The 8,293-nt window shown below is 35.4% G+C and overlaps 1 long non-coding RNA gene across 1 annotated transcript; it reads right to left on the reverse strand.

Annotated features, from left to right (window-relative positions):
- Nucleotides 1-6,679, reverse strand: LOC132671673 (uncharacterized). Its single transcript, XR_009607216.2, has 3 exons — nt 6,513-6,679; nt 2,136-2,285; nt 1-125 (listed from the first exon to the last, which is right to left on the reverse strand). It is a non-coding gene; the product is annotated as an uncharacterized LOC132671673 (long non-coding RNA).
- Between the last annotated feature and the right edge of the window lie 1,614 nt (nt 6,680-8,293).

An 8,293-nucleotide genomic window follows, 5' to 3' on the forward strand; every position in this document is an offset into this window, starting at 1 on the left:
TCTGATCCTTGACATTTAGAACCAAGGTTGATGCAGATTATGAGTTCAGTTAGTGTTTAATCATTGATACAATTCTGTTGTGCTCAGTAGAGAATTTTTCTTCCAAACCTTACTGTGTGCCACACCTAAAAAATAACAATATAAGCACATAAATTATCAATTAAGAAAATCTAAACCACATAGCTAATTAATAGGATCCTCAAGTTGGCAGGGGAGACTATGCTTTGATCTAATTGTGGAGCAGTTCACAGATGCTAATGCAGGTAATCATACATTTAAAATTTCTTATTTTTTCCCCCCTGAGAGAGACAATCACATTGAATTCACCTTCCCAACGTTGAAGGTAAAGGTAAACGATTTCCACAATTGAAGAAGTAAGAACAATCACTTTAGAAATTTCCTCTCAGCGGTTCTTTACTGCAAGGCTTAATTCCTGTAGAAAACTTTATAATTGTCAGTCTCTCCAATCTGCTTTCAAACATTCCTAATTTTACTTGGTTTTCAATACAAGGTGGTGATTTATTTAAGGTCTTACATAGTGCTAGTTTATTCATATGTGTGAATTTTGTTCACAAAGGGAATTTCACTAAATTTGGTCAAAATATATGTACATCAAAACCAAAGTCGTCCATACCTAGATTTGCTCTGCTTCTTCTGTAGGAAGAAGCTTGAGATGAAGGTCAATTTAGCAGGTACTGTGATGCAAAAACAAAATAGCCCCAAACAAAACAAACAAAACACTAATCTTTCACAAACTTGATGCATTGTCATTCAAATTTGTCATTCTAATGGCTAGATTTATAAGCACTGCAATTTTATTTGACAGATAATTTTTGAAACTACAATGCATGCACAAAAAATTTGATTGTTATTCTTTAGCAGAAATAATTTTGTTACCACCTTTAACAGAATCTCATTACAGAATGCCTTTGGGGAAAGGGTGGGTCAGATAGGAATAAAATGAAGAAAACAGAAACACTTTCTTAAAGTAATACAAGGAATAAATCTAAAAGTTTATCATTGTATTATAACACTATTTGGGGATATCAAAAACATTTATGACATGCACATTTAATTCCTTTTTGATAAGATATTGAACAAGCAGTTTTATCCCAGTGACTAAATTACATACATCAAATCGTCATACTACTTTTAGAGATCAAGCAGAGCTAGAGACACAAAAGACTTTATGTTACTAAGATTATAAGTATTTAAAGAACTTCACACAGTCACCTAAAAGCAAAAGAATTGTTGTGATGATGAATAATCCACAATACTTTATTGAATTTAAAAAAATTAGATTTATATGCTATGCTGAGTGCTATTCTACAATGCAAAATAATGTAACAAAGTAATATAAAAGTTAACCTTTCTGAGAAGCTATAGTGGTGTTTATTTATAATAAATTACACATTACATAATTACAGGGTTGTCTGGTGTTACCAGGTTACACATAATTAATTGAATAATAGTTGTTTTGCAAAGTAGATAACCAATTTAAAAATGGCTAATAGACCAATAAGAGTAAACACGTAACAGGCAAATCTCTATAAATCGACAGAAAATTTCATCCAACTTGCACAAGACCTTGTATTCAATTCATGCTGGGGAAGGTATAGAAAAGTACAATACAGATTACAACACATTCCAAACTGTGTGTCACAGAGTAAATATTTATGTTTAAGAACGAGGGAAATCCAGGGTGAAAACATGTTTTGGAAAAGTTGAAAAATTAATTTTTAAATGTTAGTTGGTATGCAAGATGCAAAGGATGAATCCAGAAATATGAGAATCTTCTTCCAGTTAATGTTGCAAAATATCTTGAACACACCAAACGTAGTACATATGCACAAGCAAATAGCAATCATAAAACATTATGTTACCAATTAAATAAAATATATCATGAGAAGTATATTTGACATGCAACCAGTAAATTATGTAAAAATAGATGGCTGAATGGAAATTTAAATATCAGCTATTAAATTAAAAATTAATGTGCTATAATTCTGCAAATATATAAAGTAAACCTTAATCAACAGAGAGTTACTGAGTAGTTGCCTTTTTATTGCAGTCCTTCTCTAGCAGGAACAGTATTGGCTGAGGAAACACTAGCTACAGTAAATAGTAAATCTCACCATTTCTATCACTTAGCCCAGTGGGGATCCCTTTCTCACACAGGTAAGGACAAATGAGGGTATTCATCAGCTTTCTGGTATTCGTCTGGGTATTCGTCAGCATCAGCTTTCTTCTTATGATTTGACTGTCGTCTAGTGTGCCGGGGTCATCTGAATGCAGAGAGTACATAGGGAGGATAAGGTGGGAAGCCACGCATGCCTGCAGTTCTTAATTGCCTCAGCCCTAAAACAATACAAATCACTTTCTCCCATATTCCACTGGTGAGGGTTTAGAATTGTAGCCCTAACTTGGGTAGCTGCTTCCTAGCAAGCACTCTAGTATGCAAGGGGAAGCACCAGTTTTACTGGGCAGTTAGTCATTTCTCCACCAGAATGCAATAGAGCCAAGTTTATATTCCGTGTAGAGATAATTAGGATAAAAATTGCAAATCTTAAGAAAAATTTTGAAGTAAAGGTTTCTTAATTCATTACACACACACACACACACACACACACACACACACACACACACACACACCCTAGTAAATGCCTCTTCAGGGAGGGTTAATTGCAACAGGCCTGGAAATAGCCAGAACTGTTCCTTTGAAATAAGAAATGCTCCTGCATTACACTCATAGCTAGGCATGAAATAAAATGTACTGATAATAATGTTGGTTTGTAACCCAGAAGTTTCAAGGTCATTTGTACCAGTTTATCAACATTGTTTATTGATAACAGTGAGATGATACACCTAGAGAAAGCCTGACAGAGACTCCCATTTGGAGCATCCTGTTTCTGCGTTATTCCCAATCGGAGAGGAAGAACTGTGTCCATGTCACCTCTATACAGGGGGACAATGGTGCTATCACCAGGCCTTTCCAGACCTGTCCTGAGACAGGCTGGCATGCATATCCTGACTTTGATGCTTTGCTGTATTGTTTCCTTTTCTGGTAATAAACTGCAGATATGTAAGCATTGTCTTTTTGTTCCTTGTGAGTCTTCTTCAGTGATCTGAGCCTGTTCAACTGTCACATTAGTGAAGTGCCATACAATTATAGTCACTATAAAAAGCATAATGAGTGATGAAAAGAAATAAAAAAAAACCCCTGCTATTTTATTGGACACAATGACTCATTGTGCAACTTTCGGTTTTGGTAAAACTACATGAAGGAAATAAAATAGGGCAACAGAATTGGGAGTTGCTGGAAATGGAAAGAAGCTAACTATGATGCTTAGTGAAAGCTTTTAGGAGGACGAGTCATTAGAGCAAATTACAAAGGAATGAAAATTGTTGAAACAGTGATGTCAAGGTCTGGGAGAAAAGCGTTCCCTGTGTGGGAAACAGCAGGAACAAAGACTAATTGATTACACCTATACTTAGCACTCTGAAAATTGAAAACTGAAACTTATACCCAAGTTGATCAAGGACTCTGAATGGGTGCTAAAAAGAGAGTGGTTGAAGAAGAGGAAGCAAGAGCAGGAGAGGTGAGGGCCCAGGTCAGAAGACTCCAGTAACCTGAGTATTTGCATCTTGGGCCTTGCAGTCCAAGGTGAGGATTTTTCATGTTATTTTAATTGTTATAGGAAGTGTTGGGTGGTTTTAATCCTTGAGTAATAGACTTTAGATTTTGTGATGAGATCAGACTCAAAAACCTAAGTTGCTGCCATTCTATAAAGTCTTGTTAATACAGTTATTTAAGCTAATTTGGTATTCACTTTGGAAAGAGAGGTCTTAAGAGATTACTGTAGGTAACTGTATCTGGCTCCTTGATCAACACAAGTAAAATTTTCAATTTCCAATTTTTGCAGTGCTGAGTAGAGGTGCAAAGTCAATGATTTGACTTTGTTCTTACAACGGTTGTTACTATGAAGATGTATTTATAGGCTTACCTAGTACAACAGGAGCCACCAATCTCCAAGTTTTTCAAGAATTACATATACTTTTTAAAAGGAATTGGTTTACTTTTCACCCTCTTAAGTGATAGGATCTGGGAGTCTCAGCAGAAATAAATGTTTCAAGGTTGGTATCAAAGAGTATTTGACCTTATTTAAAGTACTGTTTTTGTGGATATTGTAATGACTCTTTGAGAAAGTGGCTTTGCAAATAAAAATGTGTTATAAGATGCATTAAAAAGTTCAAAGAAAGTTGTTTCAATTTTTCTTCCTCCAAATATATATATTTATATACATCACTGATTCTTTTGTTTTAAATTTCTTTAATGGTCATATTTATTTTTGAGACAGAGAGAGACAGAGCATGAGCGGGGGAGGGGCAGAGAGAGAGGGAGACAGAATCCGAAGCAGGCTCCAGGCTCTGAGCTGTCAGCATAGAGCCCAACGCAGGGCTCGAACTGGTCAACTGCAAGATCTTGACCTGAGCCTAAGTCGGACGCTCAACTGACTGAGCCACCCCAGGCTCGCTTATATATCACTGATTCTAAGGAGAACATTTTTCCCCTATATTTTGGCATCTCTGAAGTGGGTATGCATCTTTCAGTCATTGATATGATATGGCTTAAGTAGAGATTTTTTTCTTTATTCATACTACATAAATAATGGCTTTTCTTACATTCAATGATGTCTTACATTTGAAGAAATTTATCATGTTTTCAGTGGTAAATGGCATGCTTTAAAAAACTCTTGAAGAAATAGTGATTTACAGTTTGATTACACACTAGACCAGTGAGCAGTTCTCTATTCTTTAAGAAGAAAATATTTTTTATAATCAACAGGTTTTTGTTGTGTTTTGTTTCTTTTTGGTATCTTGGATATGGGAAAAAAAAAACCGGTAGAAATCATTTGGTTGAACACCCTCACTTTCTAACGCAGAAAGTTTGTTTTATATAATAAGATGACTGATTGCAATTTTTTTCATTCATTTCGGTTATGTTTTGCTTAGTGTCTAAACAGGAAAATGGTGGGGGGGAAATTGTGTGTGATTAGCTTGGTACCGTTTTTACATTTGCAGTCCCCAAACTTACATCTATCAGGGAGGTGAATTAGGTCTACCCAAGTTAGATGACCTGTCTCAAATTATACAAGAGGTCTGTGGGCGGAGCCATATTTCTTGCCCAGGTCATAGCTCTTCTTCTTGAAGACATTTGGCAGCCCTTTTGCAGAAGCATTTTGCAAAGCTAGTGGGCAGTTATTAGTGAAAACAGGCCTGTATTTTAAATGCCTCAAAATATCTCTACGTTCCATAAAGTTTTAACATCCACTGAGATTTTAATAGGTTGTCTGAAAAGTCAATTTCTGTGATCAAATATATTTTTCAAATGTTGAGTTTTGAAAATTTTATTTGTTGCTATTACTTTCTGTTTAGGAAGTTTCTTTTTATAAATAGGCATGTGGAAACTTCTTATTTAATTTTGAAATACTTGACTATGGAATACTTTTGTCCTAGAATATGTATTCACAACTTATGAGGTATTGATATTATGCTAAATTATTTATGGAATACTGATTATGATTATTTCCCCCAAATTTTATCAAATCCACTAAAGTGGATTAAAGTGGAATGAGAGGTTATATTAATCTGTTCAATTGAAATTAATTTGCTCTTTATGTATGTTTTTATGGCCCATTATTTAAACAACTACAAACTTATATTTTGAATAGCATATAGTGGTCCCAGGAGGATAAGGGTATCTTTTTCTCATTGCTGAATCATCTACTGGTTTATTGTGCCAAATAGTTTCTACAATAGACACTCACAGCATAGTTGTTAAAATCCAGAATGTAATTTGAGTGCATTGTTCAATGTGAATAAACCTTCATATCTTTCTTTTGTAGAATGGTTATAGTTTCAGTTATTAACATTGTTAAAAAGACTCTTCAAAAGGTGCATTATGAATATATCTATACTTATCTCTGTCTATTATTTGTTCACTTATTTTTCCATTCTTCTACATCCAAAAAAATGTGAAAGGAGGGTATCTTCATTACTTGTTGAATTTATCAAACCTGTCATGAACTGCAGTTTTGCTCTGATATAGCTTAACTCATGGACTTTATACCTTGTTCTAGTAAGATTTTCGTGAGATGTATTGAGATATTAGGTTATCTGTATGCACACTCTTCTTTGAGTACTCTCTGATCATCCTCCAATAGGATTAGATTCCCTGAAACTATGTTTCTGGAACATGACTCTATCTCCCCTATGTAGAATGGATAGAGTCTGACACATAAACTAGAGAGTTGGTTGTTATGGACTGAACCCCCAAAATTCATATGTTGAAATACCATCTCACTGTCATGATAGGAAGCAGTAGGACCTTGGAGAGGTGATTAAGTCATGGGAGTGGAGCCCTCATGAGTGGGATTAGTGGACTTATAAAACAGACCCAAGAGTGCTCTTATCCCTTTTGCCATAGCAAAGACAAAACAGAAGAAACTCACCTGTCTATGAATCAGGACATGGGCCCTCACCAGATGCAGAATCTGTTGTTGGCAAGTGGGTGTTAGACATCATAGTCTCCAGAACTGTGAGAAATAAATGAATGTTCTTTAAGCTACCCAGTCTTTGCTGATTTGTTGTTGCTATTGTTGTTGTTGTTGTTGTTGTTGTTGTTTCAGTCTGAGCTAAGACAGCTCTCCTAATTAGGTTTTGGTTTCTGGGGAAGATGGAAGGTCAGAGGTCAGGCTGGCTGGAGGGGTGAGAAAGTACTAGAGGAACAAAGGCAGGGGCCACGTAGTAGCCTCTGCAGAACAAATAGTTGTGATATCCCATGACCAGCCACATAATAAACACTGATGACTGTAAATAGTTTTATTTTTTATTTTTTTTAGTGTTTATTTTTGAGAGAGACACAGACAGAATGCAAGTGGGTTAGGGACAGAGAGAGGGTGAGATAGAGAATCTGAAGCAGGCCCCAGGCTCCAAACTGTCAGCACAGAGCCCAACGCAGGGCTCAGACTCACAAGCTGTGAGATCATAACCTGAGCCGAAGTTGGACACTCAACCGACTGAGCCACCCAGGCGCCCCTGTAAATATTTTTAAATCTTTATTTATTTATTTTGAGAGAGAGAGAGAGAGAGAGAGCTGGGGAGGGGCAGAGAGAGGGAAAGAGAGAATCCCTAGAAGGCTCCAAGCTGTTAGTGCAGAGCCTGACATGGGGCTTGATCTCACAAACTGAGATCATGATCTGAGCCAAAATCAAGAATTGGACACTTAACTGACTAAGCCACCCAGGAGACCCTGAAGGTTGTAAATTTTAATCTGTATTTGCAACCTAGTTTGGGGGTTTTAGAGAGCATGCATAAAGTTTAGGTGCCTACTCACTGATTTTGTAATTTTAGATTATCAAAATATACATTTCTAAAATGTAAATTTTAGTTCAAGATAGGGCTTGTTTGGAAACCAGATAAAAATTAATAAAATATTGTTGGTACTATTTATGGTTTTATTATGAAATAAAGTTGTTACTAAGCCTAGTTATGTTCTCTAAAACTGACATTATCAAATGAAGTTCACCATAGCTAGAAACTTTATAAGAAAGACAAAACTGTACAATTAGTGTTTTTTAAAATATTAGTTAATGTTATTGATAAAGTAAGAATACTTCATGTTAACCAATGGTTATAAATGACAATGGAAGTGTAACTGACATTAATTTCTGACTTTGCTAATAACTTTCTTCGCAAAATGTTTCCATCTTATGGATTTGGTTTGTTTTTAACCTTTTGGCAGCATGGGTGTTTGAGAGTAAAGTCGTGACATTTTTTTGAGGCTTATAAACGTTCAGGAAGTTCAGTCTTTAAGCAAGACAGTTATTTTTTTTTCAAATACATTTAGCTCTTTTTCTGATTCAGAGTACCTCTTTGGTGTGTTTAGTGTAACAAAAGTCTTTCTACATCACATGACTTGATGTCCAGTATGGAAAGTATGCTTATGCTTCACTTCAGACACAAAAACAGACCTTACATGAAAGTGATTAATTCGATTAAAAAAATGAAGAAATCAAAATATATGTTTACCCTTCATTCCTTTTTGTCTCTTTTTATTCCTATTTTTGTGCTTTTTGTGAAACATTGTAATTAGGCATCTCTGAAGTACAGTAACTTACATGATATAATCTCTCAATATGAAAAGGTCATGCCTAAATAGGCAAGTGGGTGAACCTGATTTGAATCTCATCCTAAAAATGTCAAGAGATGTTTCTAGAGGACTTACAATTTT

This window comes from Panthera onca, chromosome C1 (assembly GCF_046562875.1).
Source record: "Panthera onca isolate mPanOnc1 chromosome C1, mPanOnc1 haplotype 2, whole genome shotgun sequence".
NCBI classification, from domain to species: domain Eukaryota; kingdom Metazoa; phylum Chordata; class Mammalia; order Carnivora; family Felidae; genus Panthera; species Panthera onca.